Source organism: Canis aureus, chromosome 11 (assembly GCF_053574225.1).
Source record: "Canis aureus isolate CA01 chromosome 11, VMU_Caureus_v.1.0, whole genome shotgun sequence".
Classification (NCBI taxonomy): Eukaryota; Metazoa; Chordata; class Mammalia; order Carnivora; family Canidae; genus Canis; species Canis aureus.
In genome coordinates this window covers 37,842,937-37,855,501 of record NC_135621.1, presented here as the reverse complement: position 1 = coordinate 37,855,501, position 12,565 = coordinate 37,842,937, and the positions used below count along the sequence as shown (strand labels likewise).

General features: G+C 34.3%; 1 protein-coding gene across 10 annotated transcripts in view; it reads left to right on the top strand.

The window, feature by feature from the left end:
• The window catches only part of CCDC138 (coiled-coil domain containing 138), a 111,095-nt gene that overhangs the window by 66,500 nt on the left and 32,030 nt on the right, over positions 1–12,565 (top strand). The gene's annotated exons all lie outside the window — the stretch shown is intronic.

Here is a 12,565-nt window from a genome sequence, read left to right as displayed (position 1 = left end):
CACATGTGCATATGCCCCCCACCCACAGAAAATCATTTTTAATTTATTGGTCTTAACTACATGTTTTACTAAACAAAGTTGTATGGATTATCAGATCTTGTATTGTTGCTATCTTCTTTTTACAATTTGATTTTTCTGTTTGTATAATGGTTTCTAAAAATGGTTGGCTGAATGCTTGTCTCAGCCACAAAAGGCTGTGCTCAGCAATCAAGTAAAATTTTCTTTTATCTTCTTTCCAAATATTCTTTTCATTTTCAGATAATTTACAGTTTATTTTTATCTACAAATATATACTCTGCATGTACTTTGTGTGCTATTATAGACAGGACTACCAGTGTGCTTCTACATTTCTAGTAGAAAGTAGCATTCTTGCCACTGTCCTGTTTGTTTATTCAACATTTATTGAAGGATTTCTAATATTTTAGTTGTAACAATTGTCTGATTGCATGTACTTTTTTAAATTAAGCTATTTATTTTGAGATAATTGTAGATTCACTTGTAGTAATAAGAACTAATACAAAAAAATCACTTGTGTCCCTAACCCACTTTCCCCCAGTGATAACAACTTGTGAAACTAGTACAATATCACAACCACAGTATTGACATTGATATAGGCAAATGATTGTTCAGTCATCATACTGATTCCTCATGTTGCTTGTTTTTTAATGTATACAGACTTTTATTTTTATTTTTTAAAGAGATGAGGCTGCTTTCTATTTTTTTTTAAAGATTTTATAAGATTTTATTTATTTATTCAGAGACACAGAGAGAGAGAGAGGCAGAGACACAGACAGAGGGAGAAGCAGGCTCCGTGAAGGGAGCCCGATGTGGGACTTGATCCCGGGTCTCCAGGATCACACCCTAGGCTGCAGGCGGTGCCAAACCGCTGTGCCACCAGGGCTACCCAGACTTTTATTTTTTAGAACAAACTTAGGTTCACAACAAAATTGAACAGAGATTTCCAGTATATTCCCAGACCCCACTTAAATACTGTCTCCCACACTGTCAGCTTCCTGTACCAGAATTTGTTAAAATTGTTACAGTGTGGGGCAGCCCCGGTAGCTCAGCGGTTTAGTGCCGCCTTCAGCCCAGGTCCTGATCCTGGAGACCCGGGATCGAGTCCCACGTCGGGCTCCCTGCATGGAGCCTGCTTCTCTTCTGCCCGTGTCTCTGCCCCCCCTCATGAATAAATAAATAAAATCTTTAAAAAAAAAATTGTTACAGTGTGTTAAACCTGATGACCCCACATTGATATGTTATTTCACCCCAAGCCCATAGTTTACATACATTAGTTACCATTCCTGGTGTTTTACTTTCTATGAGTTTTGACAAAAATATAATGGTATGTAACCACCAGTATGGTATCATACAGAATAATTTGTTACTAAAAATAGTTTGCCCTAAAAACCTTGTGTGGTCTGCCTAGTCATGTTTCTCTGATCCCTAACTTCTGCAAACCACTAATTCTTTTACTCTTTGCCTTTTACATAATGTGATAGTTTTTCCTTTTACAGAATATCATATAGCTAGAATTATACAGTATGTAGGCTTTTCAGATTGGCTTCTTTCACTTAGCAATATGCATTTAAGATTCCTCCATGTCTTTTCATGGTTTGATAGCCTATTTCTTTTCAGTGCTGAATAACATTCCATGGTCTAGATGTACCACAGTTTATTTATCCATTCACCTACTAAAGGACATTTTGATTGCTTCCAAGTTTTGGCAAGTATGAATAAAGATGCTGTAAACATCCATGTGCAGGTTTTTGTATGGACATTACTCCTTTGCATAAATACCAAGGAGCACAATTGTTGGATAGATATGGTAAGAGTATGTTTAGTTTTTTGAAAAACTATAAGCTGCCTTCCAAAGTGGCTACACCATTTTGCATTTCCAGTAGCAGTGAATGAGAATTCCTGTTGCTCCACATCCTTATCAACATTTGGTGTTTTCAGTTTGGCTGTTCTAATTGGCGTATAGTCAGATCTTGTTTTTATTTGCAATTCTCTAATGACATACCGTTGAGGATCTTTTCATATGCCTATTGCCATCTGTATATCTTCTTTGGTGAGGTTTGCGGGTTCTTTCCCCATTTTTTTTTAATTGGTTTGTTTTCTTACAGTTGGGTTTTTAGAGTTCTTTCTATATTTTGGTTAACAGTTCTTTATCAGATTTGTCTTTGGAGATATTTTCTATTTCCAATCTGTAGCTTGTTTTTCAATCTCTTGACAGAGTAGTTTTTAATGAAGTCTAGCTTCTCAGTTATTTTTTGTGGATCATGCCTTTGGTGTTGTATCTAAAAAGTATTTACTATATCAAAGGTATTATGTATTCTTGGAGAATTGACTCTTTATCAATATGTAGTGCCCCTCCTTCCCTGGTAACTTCCCTTGCTCTGAAGTCTGCTTTGTCTGAAGTTAATACAGTTATTCTAGCTTTCTATCGATTAGTGTTAGCATGGTCTATCTTTCTATCCATTTACTTGTAGTCTGTATTTGTCTTTATATTTAAAGTGAGTTTCTTATAGACATTGTATAGTGGGTCTTCTATTTTGATTCACTCTAATAGTCTCTCTCTCTCTCTCTCTCTCTTTTTAATCTTATTTATTTATTCATGAGAGACACAGAGAAAGAGAGAGGCAGAGACACAGGCAGAGGGAGAAGCAGGCTCCATGCAGGGAGCCTGATATGGGACTTGATCCCAGGACCCCAGGATCACGCCCTGGGCTAAAGGCAGGAGCTAAACTGCTGAGCCACCCAAGGCATCTCTAATAGTCTCTTTTAATTGTTGTATTTTGACTATTGATATTGAAAGTGATTATTGTTATTGTTGAATTAATATCTACCATAAGTTTTTACTGTTTTTATTCATTAACAATTTTCTTTGTTCCTGTTTTGTTCTCTTTTCCCGCCTTTTGTGGTTTTAATTGGACATTTTATATGCTTCTACTTTCTCTTCTTTCTTAGCATCTCTTTCTTTACCTTTTTTAGTGGTTGTCCTACTGTTTGCAATATACAATTTACAACTAATGTAAATCCACTTTACAATTACACTATACAGCTTTACATTTAATATAAGTATCTTATAATACAGTAGACCCACCTTATCTGTGGTTTCACTGTCTGTGGCTTCAGTTACCCACAGTTAACCACAGTATGGAAGTGGATGATCCTCTTCTGAAGTATTGTCAGAACGTCATTATTAGCCTAACGCTAAGTAAGGTCATAATGCCTGTGTCATTTACCTCACTTCATCTCATCCTGTAAATATTTTACTGTCTTACATCATCATCATCATAAGGGTGAGTACAGTTACAATAAGATATTTTGAGAGAGGGAGGGAGAGAGAGAGCCCACTTTCACATAACTCATATTATTATAATCTATTTAATATTAGTTATTGTTGCTAATCTCTTACTATGCCTCACTTATAGGTTAAACTTTATCATACATATATATGTATAGGAAAAGAATAGTTTATAAATAGTTTGGTACTATTCATGGTTTTAGGTATTCACTGGGAGTCATGGAACATCTGCCCCTCAGATAAAGGGGTACTACTGTAACAAAATACTGCTCATTTCTTCTGTCTTGTATTCCCTTGTATCATTCCTGTCCCGTTCATTTCACTTATACATAGGCATACATAAGCATGCATATGTACACATACATGTGCACACACAGAAGCATCAATAATTGTTGCTATTTTCAAGAAATTTATGTTAGATCAATTAATAAGATAAAAGTATTTTATGTACATATTCCTTCTCTAATGCTATTTCTTATTTTATGCACATCCAGATATAATTATCCTTCTCTCTAAGGACCTTTTATTAATATTATTTTCAAGGCTGGTCTACTGGTCACAGATTCCTTCAATTTTTGTTGGTCTGAGAAAATCCTTATTATTGGTGGATAATTTCACAGTATTTGGAATTCTAGGTTGGTGGAGTTTTTTTCCTCAATATTTAAAAAATTTCATTCTACTTCTTTGTGCTTACATGGTTTTTGAGGAGAATTTGGATATAATTCTTATCTTTGCTTCCATATAAATAAGCTATATTTTTCCTCTGGCTTCTATCAATTTTTTTAAAAATCTTTATTTTTTCATTTTCTGCCATTTGAATATGATATACCTTGGTGTCGTCTTTTGGGGATGGAGTTGGTATTCATCCTCCTTGGTGTTCTCTGAACTTCTTGGTTTTATTTCCTATGTTAATTTGGAGGAAATTCTGTCATTGCTTCAAATATCTCTCTTATTCCTTTCTTTTCTTTTCCTTCTGGTATTTATTTCCATTACCTGTATGTTACACCATTTGTAATTATCCCATAATTTCTGGATATTCTGTTCTGTGTGTTTTTCTCTTTATATTTTAATTTTTGAAGTTTCTGTTGATGTATCTTTAAAGATTATTTCTTCATCCATGTCTAGTTTGCTAATGGGCCTACACTCTTACCAGCAATATCTGTGATCTTGTTTCTCCATGGCCTCACCAGCATTTAGTGTTGTTACTATTTTTTATTTTCACCATTCTGATAGTATTGTTTTCTCATTGGAGTTTTAATTTGCATCTCTCCAGTGGCTGAACATATGTTTTCATGTGTTTACTTTTCCACATGTGTAGCCTCTTTATTCTGTTTGTGTCTTTTGCCCATTGTGTAATTGGACTCTTTGTGTTCTGTTGTTGAGTTTTGAGGGTTCTTTATATACTTTAGATACTAGTCCTTTGTTTGGTATGTCGTTTGGAAATTTTTTTTTTCTTTTTCGTAGCTTGTATTTTCATCCTCTTAACAGATAGTCTTTTGCAGAGCTTTGAAGTTTTAATGATTTCCAGTGAATCATTTTTTCCTTTTGCAAATGTTGCTTTTGGGGTCAAGTGTAAGAATTTGTTAACTAATCCTAGACTGTGAAGATTTTATCCTGTTTTTTCTTAAAGTTTTAAACTTTTGCATTTTACATGTAAGGCTATGTAGTTTGAATTAATTTTGTATGAGGTGTGAGACTTGGATCAAGGTTAATATTTGACCTATAAATGTCTAATTACTCAAGCTCCACTTATAAAAAAGGCTTTCCTTCCTCTGTACCTTTGTTAGTTAGAAATAATTGTGTGGGTCTCTTTCTGAGTTCTTTGTTATTTTCCAGGTATATGTGTGTCTGTTCTTTGCTAATTCCATACCGTTGATTCCTATACCTTTATAATAGGTTTTGAAATTGGGTATATTGATTTTCTCTCATTTTACTGTTGTGTTTCAAAAATGTTTTAACTATAATAGTTCCTTTGCCTTTCCTTATAAATTTTGGAATAATCTTCTTTATCTACAAAATATCTTGCAGGGATTTTGATAGAATTGCACTAACCTGTATTTAATTTGAGAAAACTGTGTTGAGTGTTCCATTTCAGGAAATGATATGTTCCTCCATTTTATTTATAAATTTGATTTTTATCATCCATGTTACATGGTTTTAAGCATAAAATTCCTGTACATTATTTGTTAGATTTTCAGCTGCATATTTAATGTTATTTTTAAATTTTGGTATCCATGTTGATATTCTGTTTATTCTGTATCCTGTGACCATGATCTTACTAGTTTTAGGATTTGTCTTAAAGATTATTTGGGATTTCCTATATAGTCATGCATTTGCGAATAAAGAAAGCTCTTTTGTTTTCCTTTTTTTTTATACATTTGCCTCTAATTTTTCTATTGCATTAGCTATGATATGTAGGACTATAGTAAATATGAATGGTAATGGACATCTTTGGCTTGTTCTTGAATTTAGAGGAGAAAATAGTCCTTCACTATTAATCATAATTTTAGCTGTGGTTTTATAGGTGATTTTTATCAAATTTAAGTTCCCCTCTATTCCTATATTTCTGAGATTTTTTTTTTTAAATCATGAATGAGTATTGAAACTTTTTTTAAACACTTTTTGGCATTTATTGATATAATCATATGATTTTTTTTTTCTTTAACCTGATAATGTGGTGCATTACTGTTTGGCTTTCAAATACTGAATTAGCCATATATTCCTGAAATAAACCCCACTTAGGTATGTGGTATGGTTCTTTTTATATTCACTGAATTCTGTTTGCTAATATTTTGTTAAAGAGTATATATTCATTAGGGATATTGGCCTGCAGGTTTCTCTTCTTTTATACTATCTGTCTGGTTTTGTATCAAGGTAATACTATGTTCATAGAATTAATTGGTAAGTGTTACATCTTCTTTCTTTGAAAGAAAATAGAATTATTGTTAATTCTTCTTTAGACATTTGGTAGAATTCTTCTATGAAACTGTCACCCTGGAGATGTCTTTTTTGGGGAATTTTTTTTAGTTATAATTTTTTTAAAGATTTTATTTGAGAAAGGGTGAGAGCACAAGCATGGGGAGTAGCAGGCAGAGGGAGAAGCAGGCTCCCCATTGAACAGAGAGCCCAATATAGGCCTCAATCCCAGAATCCTGGGATCATAACCTGGCTGAAGGTAGACACTTAACCAACTGAGCCACTGGGTGCACCAGGGAGGTTTTAACATTTTATGAATTCAAGTTCTTAAATAGTTATAGGGATATCATGTAACTCATATGAGTGATTTGTAGAAGTTTGTGCTTTTCAAGGAATTGAGTGAACCCTTGTCTAAGCTCAAACATGTTAAGGATGTATGTGTAAAGTTTTTCATAGTATTCTTTTATTATCCTTTTGATGTCCTCAGTGTTTGTAGTAATATCCTCTGTTTCATTCCTAGTATTGATTAATTTGTCATTTTTTTTCTTTCTTGCCAGAAGTTTGTTATGTTGATTTTTTTTTAAAGGATTATCTTTTAGTTTCAGTATTTTATAGTTTTCACTTTTATCCCTTATTATTGCCTTCCTTCAGTTTGCTTTGGATTTATTTTGTTCTCCTTTTTTAGTTTACTAGGTAAAAGCTTAAATTATTCACTTGAGACTTACTTTTTTTCTAATATATTGCTATTTTTAATGCTGTTTTTCTGTCAGTGCTGCTTTAACTGTGTCCCGCAAATTTTGGTATATTGCATTTTCATTTCTTGTAGTTTAATTTATTTTAAAAATTTCCCTTGAGACTTCCTTTTTGACTCATGAATTATTTAGAAGTTCGTTTTAGATCTTTTACCTTTCTGTTTTTCTGGTTTGGTTGTATTGTTGACATTGTTTGGCTGACAGTGTGTATTCTGCTCTTATTATGTGGAGTGTTCTAGAAATGTGGATTAGATCCTACTGGTTGGTGGTGTTTTGAGTTAGTTTATATCCTTGTTAATATTTTGTCTATTTGTATTGAGTGTTCAGAGAAGTCTTCAGCTGTAATAGTGAATTTACATTTTTCTCCTGTTGGTTTTATCATCTTTTGCCTCATATGTTCTGCAACTCTCTTGCTTTATGAATATAAATTTATGATTGTTACGTGTTCTTAGTGGTTTGACTCTTTTATCATTATGTAAGTTTCTCACTCTCCCTGGTAGTTTTCTTAGCTTTGAGATCTATTTTCTAGTATTAATATAACCACTCTACTTTCCTTAGATTCATAGTGTCTTTTCCATTCTTTTAATTTTTTTTTCCATTCTTTTAATTTTGATCTGTTTACATTGTTATATTTGAAATGAAATTTTTATAGATAGCAGATAGCTAGATTTTATTTTTAAATCAACTTTACTGAGTTTTTGTGTTATAACTGGTATATTTAGGCCATTTATATTTAATGTAGTTATTGATATGTTAGGGCTTAAGTTTATTTTTTTGCTACTGTTTGTTTTTGTGTATCTTTTTCACTTCTCTGGGTTTTCTTTTCCCCTGCTTTGCTGTGGGTTGCTTGAACATTTTTTAAAGTTCCATTTTGGTTTATTTATAGAATTTTGAGTCTCTTTTTATAGTATTTTTTTATTAGTCCTTCTAGGTACCACATTGTATATAAATAACTTACCACAGTCTGCTGGTGTTTTCATTTTGCTAATTCAACTGAAGTATAGAAACTTTGCCTTTTCATCCCTTTATTAATCCTCTGTCTATAATATTATTGTGCTAATATTTTTCTACGTATATTAAGGATCACATTAGACAGTGTTATCATTTTTGCATCAACTGTCAAACATAAAACTCAGGAGAAGGAAAGTCTATTGCATTTGTCTATGTTTTGCTTACTGAGTTCTTTTCTTCCTTCCAGATATTCCAAGGTTCCTTCTTTTATTATTTCATTTCACCATAGAGAACTTCTCTTAAGCAGTTTTGGAATAGGTCTGTTGATGACAAATTATTTTAGTTTCACTTCATCTTATAGTGTCCAAGTTTCCTCTTCATCCTTGAAGGATATTTTCACTGGGTGTAGGATTCTTTTTTTTTTTTTTTTTTTAAGATTTTTTTCTTTCATTTGACAGAGTGAGCACAAGCAAGGAGAACAGCAAGTAGAGGGAGAAGGAGAGAGGGAAATAGACCTCCCAGGGAGCAGGGAGCCCAACTCATGGCTTGATCTCAGGACCCCATGATCATGGCCTGAGCCAAAGGCGGACACTTAACCAACTAAGCCACCCACGTGTTCCTTGGTAGAGGATTCCGAGATGATAGTTCTTTTCTTCTAATACTTGAAAAATGTAGGTGCTAATTTCTTCTAGACAACTTCCATGGCTTATGATAAGGAATCTACTGTTACTTGAATTGCTTGCTTCTTTTATGTTAATTTCTCTGTTACTGCTTTTGTTTTCTTTTTTCCTTAGGTTTCATAAGGTGGGCTATTGATATATCTTGTTGATCACTTTGGATTTATCCTTTCTAGGGTTTGGTCAGCTTCTTCAGTATCTAATTTTTTTTTTTCCAAATCTGGGAAGTTTTCAGCCATTACTTCTTTTTCAGCCTCACCTCATGTTTGTTTTTCCTTCCAGAATTCTGATTGATATGATTATTAAATCTTTCGTTATATTTCCTCAGTTCCTGGAATCTCTGTTTATTTTTCCCCTCCAGTTTTTTTTTTTTTCATTGTTCAGATTGTTTTAAATTCCAGGTAACCAGTTACTTCCTTGTGTCCTCCATTCTGCTGTTGAACCTATTTTTTTGTTTGTGTATTTTTTTCTTTTTTAATTGAAATACAAGTTAGTAAACATATAGTGTAGTAGTGGTTTCAGGAGTAGAATTTAGTGAGTCATCACTTATATATAACACCCAGGACTCATCCCAACAAGTATCCTCTTAATACCTGTCAGCCTTTAGCCCATCCCCCCACTTACCTCCTCTCCAGCAACCCTTAGTTTGTTGTCTCTTATGGTTTGCTTCCCTATTTTTGTCTTGTTTTTCTTTTTTTTCCCCGTGTTCATCAGTTTTGTTTCTTAAATTACACAAATGAATGAAATCATACAATATCTGTCTTTCTCTGACAGACTTATTTCACTTAGCATAATGCATTCTAGCTTCATCCACCTTGTTGCAGGATTTCATTCTTTTTGATGGCTGAGTAATACTCCATTGTATATACACTATTACTTCTTTATCCATTCCTTGGTTCATAAACATTTGGACTCTTTCCATAATTTGGCTATTATCCATAGGGCTTTTATGAACATTGGGGTATGTGAGCCCCTTCGAATCAGCACTTTTGTATCCTTTGGATAAATACCTAGTAGTGCAATTGCTGGGTCATAGGGTAGTTACATTTTTAACTTTTTGAGGAATCTCCATACCATTTTCCAGAGTGGCTGTACCAGTTTGCATTCCCAGCAGTGTAAGAGAGTTCCCCTTTCTCCGCGTTCTAGCCAACATCTGTTGTTTCCTGTGGTGTTAATTTTACCCATTCTGACTGGTGTGAGGTAGTATCTCATTGTGGTTTTGATTTGTATTTCCCTGATGATGAGCAGTGTTGAGCACTTTCATGTGTCCGTTGGCCATTTGTATGTCTTCTCTGGGGAAATGTCTGTTCATATCTTCTGCCCATTTCTTAACTGGATTATTTATTTTTGGGGTATTGATTTTGATGAGTTCTTTATACATTCTGGACACTATACTTTTATCCAATATATCATTTGCAAATATTTTCTTCTGTTCTGTAGGCTGCCTTTTAGTTTTGTTGTTTCCTTTGCTGTGCAAAAGTGTTTTATTTTGATGAATTCCAATAGTTTTGCCTTTGTTTCCCTTGTTTCCAGCTATGTGTCTAGTAATAAGTTGCTGAGGCCAAGGTCAAAGAGTTGCTGCCTATGTTCTCCTCTAGGATTTTGATAGTTTCCTATGTCATATTTAGGTCTTTCATCCATTTTGAGTTTATCTTTGTGCATGGTGTAAGAAAGTGGTCTTAGTTTCATTCTTTTGCATGTCATGGTCCAGTTTACCCAACACTATTTGTTGAAGAGATTATCTTTTTCTCATTGGATATTCTTTCCTGCTTTGTTGAAGATCAATTGACTGTAGAGTTGAGAGCCCATCTTTGGGTTCTCTCTTCTGTTCCGTTGATCTATGTGTCTGTTTTTCTGCCAGTGTCATTCTGTCTTGATGATCACAGCTTTGTAATACAGTTTGAAGTCTGAGACTGTGATGCCTCCAGCTTTGATTTTCTTTTTCAGGATTGTTTTGGCTATTTGGGGTCTTTGTGATTCCATACAAATTTTAGGATTGTTTTTTCTAGGTCTATGAAAAATATTCGTGTTACTTTTACTGGTGTTAAACTGTGAATTTGGGTAGTATAGACATTTTAACAATATTTATTCTTACAATCCATGAACATGGAATATTTTTCCATTTCTTTGTGTCTTCTTCAGTGTCTTCCATTGGTGTACTATAGTTTTCAGAGTACAGATCTTTGATCTGTTTGGTTAAATTTATTCTTAGGTATCTTCTGGTTCTGGTGCAGTTGTAGATGGGATTGATTCCTTCATTTCTCTTTCTGCTGCTTCATTATCAGTGTATAGAAATGCAACAGATTCTCTACATTGATTTTATATCCTGGACTTTGCTGAATTCATATTTTAGTTGTAGCAATATTTGAGTGGAGTCTTAGGGATTTTCTACATAGAGTATCATATCATCTGCAAAGAGTGCAAGTTTGGCTTCTTCCTTGCCAACTTGAATGCTTTTTATTTCTTTCTGTTACCTACCGAGGCTAGGACTTCCAGTACTAGGTTGAACAATAGTGGTGACAGTGGGCATCCCTGTCATGGTCCTGACCTTGGGGAAAAAGCTCTCAGTTTTTCCCCATTGAGGATGGTATTTGCTGTGGAACTTTTGTATATGGCCTTTATGATGTTGAGGTATGTTCCTTCTATCCCTACTCTCTTGAGGGTTTTTGTCAAGAAAAGATGCTGTATTTTTTCAAATGCTTTTTCTGCATAAATTTAGAGGATCATATGGTTCTTATCCTTTCTTTTATTAATGTGATATATCATGTTGATTGTTTGACAGATATTAAGTCACCCCTGCAGCCCAGGAATAAATCCAACTTGATCGTGGTGAATAATCCCTTTAATGTACTGTTGGATTCAATTAGCTAGTAAACCCATCTGTTTTTAATTTGGTTAATGTATTTTCAGTTATAAAATTTCCATTTGGTTCCTTATGTTTTCTTTAGTAAGACTTCTATTTCTTTGATGAGGTTTTCTATTTTTCATTTTTTTAAAAAAATGCATAATTACTAATTTTATCATTGCTGCTTTAAAATATTTGTCAGATAATTCTTAAATCTTTGTGCCATTGGTGTTGGCAATTACTGATTTTCATTCAGTTTGAGATCTTCCAGGTTCTTTGTGTGATTAGTGATTTTTATTGAAAACTGGACATTTTGGTATTCTGTTATAAGACTCTGGGTCTCTGTTTTATCTGACTTTCTTTTGACACTGCTCTTGCAGAGGAAATACAGGTTGGCTTCTCTTTATTGCCTAGTGAAGTAGAAGTCCAGATTCCCCACTAGGCCTCCACTGATACCTCCCTAACTGGGAGGGATGGGAGTATCTAATTACTACCCCTCACATAGCCTTCATGGATACCTTGTAACTGCCTGGTTGAGGGTAGAAGTGTAAGCTCTCCTTGGAATTTTGCTCATTTAGGTGGGTGTTAGATCATCTAGATATTTGGTGGGATATTTGGTTGGATTGTGGTTTTGTCTAAAAGTTTTTGTCTTGGGGCACCTCAGTAGCTTAGTTGGTTAAGCCCCTGACTCTTCATTTCAGCTCAGGGTTCTGAGATCGAACTCCACATCAGGCTTTGCGTAGGTGTGAAGCCTGCTTTAGATTCTCTTTCTCCCTCTGTCACTCCCTCTCCACTCTTCGCTCTCTTTCTCTCTCTAAATAAAATTTTAGGGCAGCCCAGGTGGCTCAGTGGTTTAACGCCGCCTTCAGTCCAGGGTGTGATCCTGGACACCCGGGATCAGGTCCCACGTCGGGCTCCCTGCATGGAGCCTGCTTCTTCCTCTGCCTGTGTCTCTGCCTCTCTTTCTGTGTGTCTGTCATGAGTAAATAAATAAAATCTTAAAAAAAAAATCTAAATAAAAATTTTAAAAACGTTTTTGGTCTTGCAAGGCTGCTCTTTTCCTAGCCTTTTGGCTAGAGAGAACAAGCTTATGTTGGGTCTTTTTTGTCTGCATTTG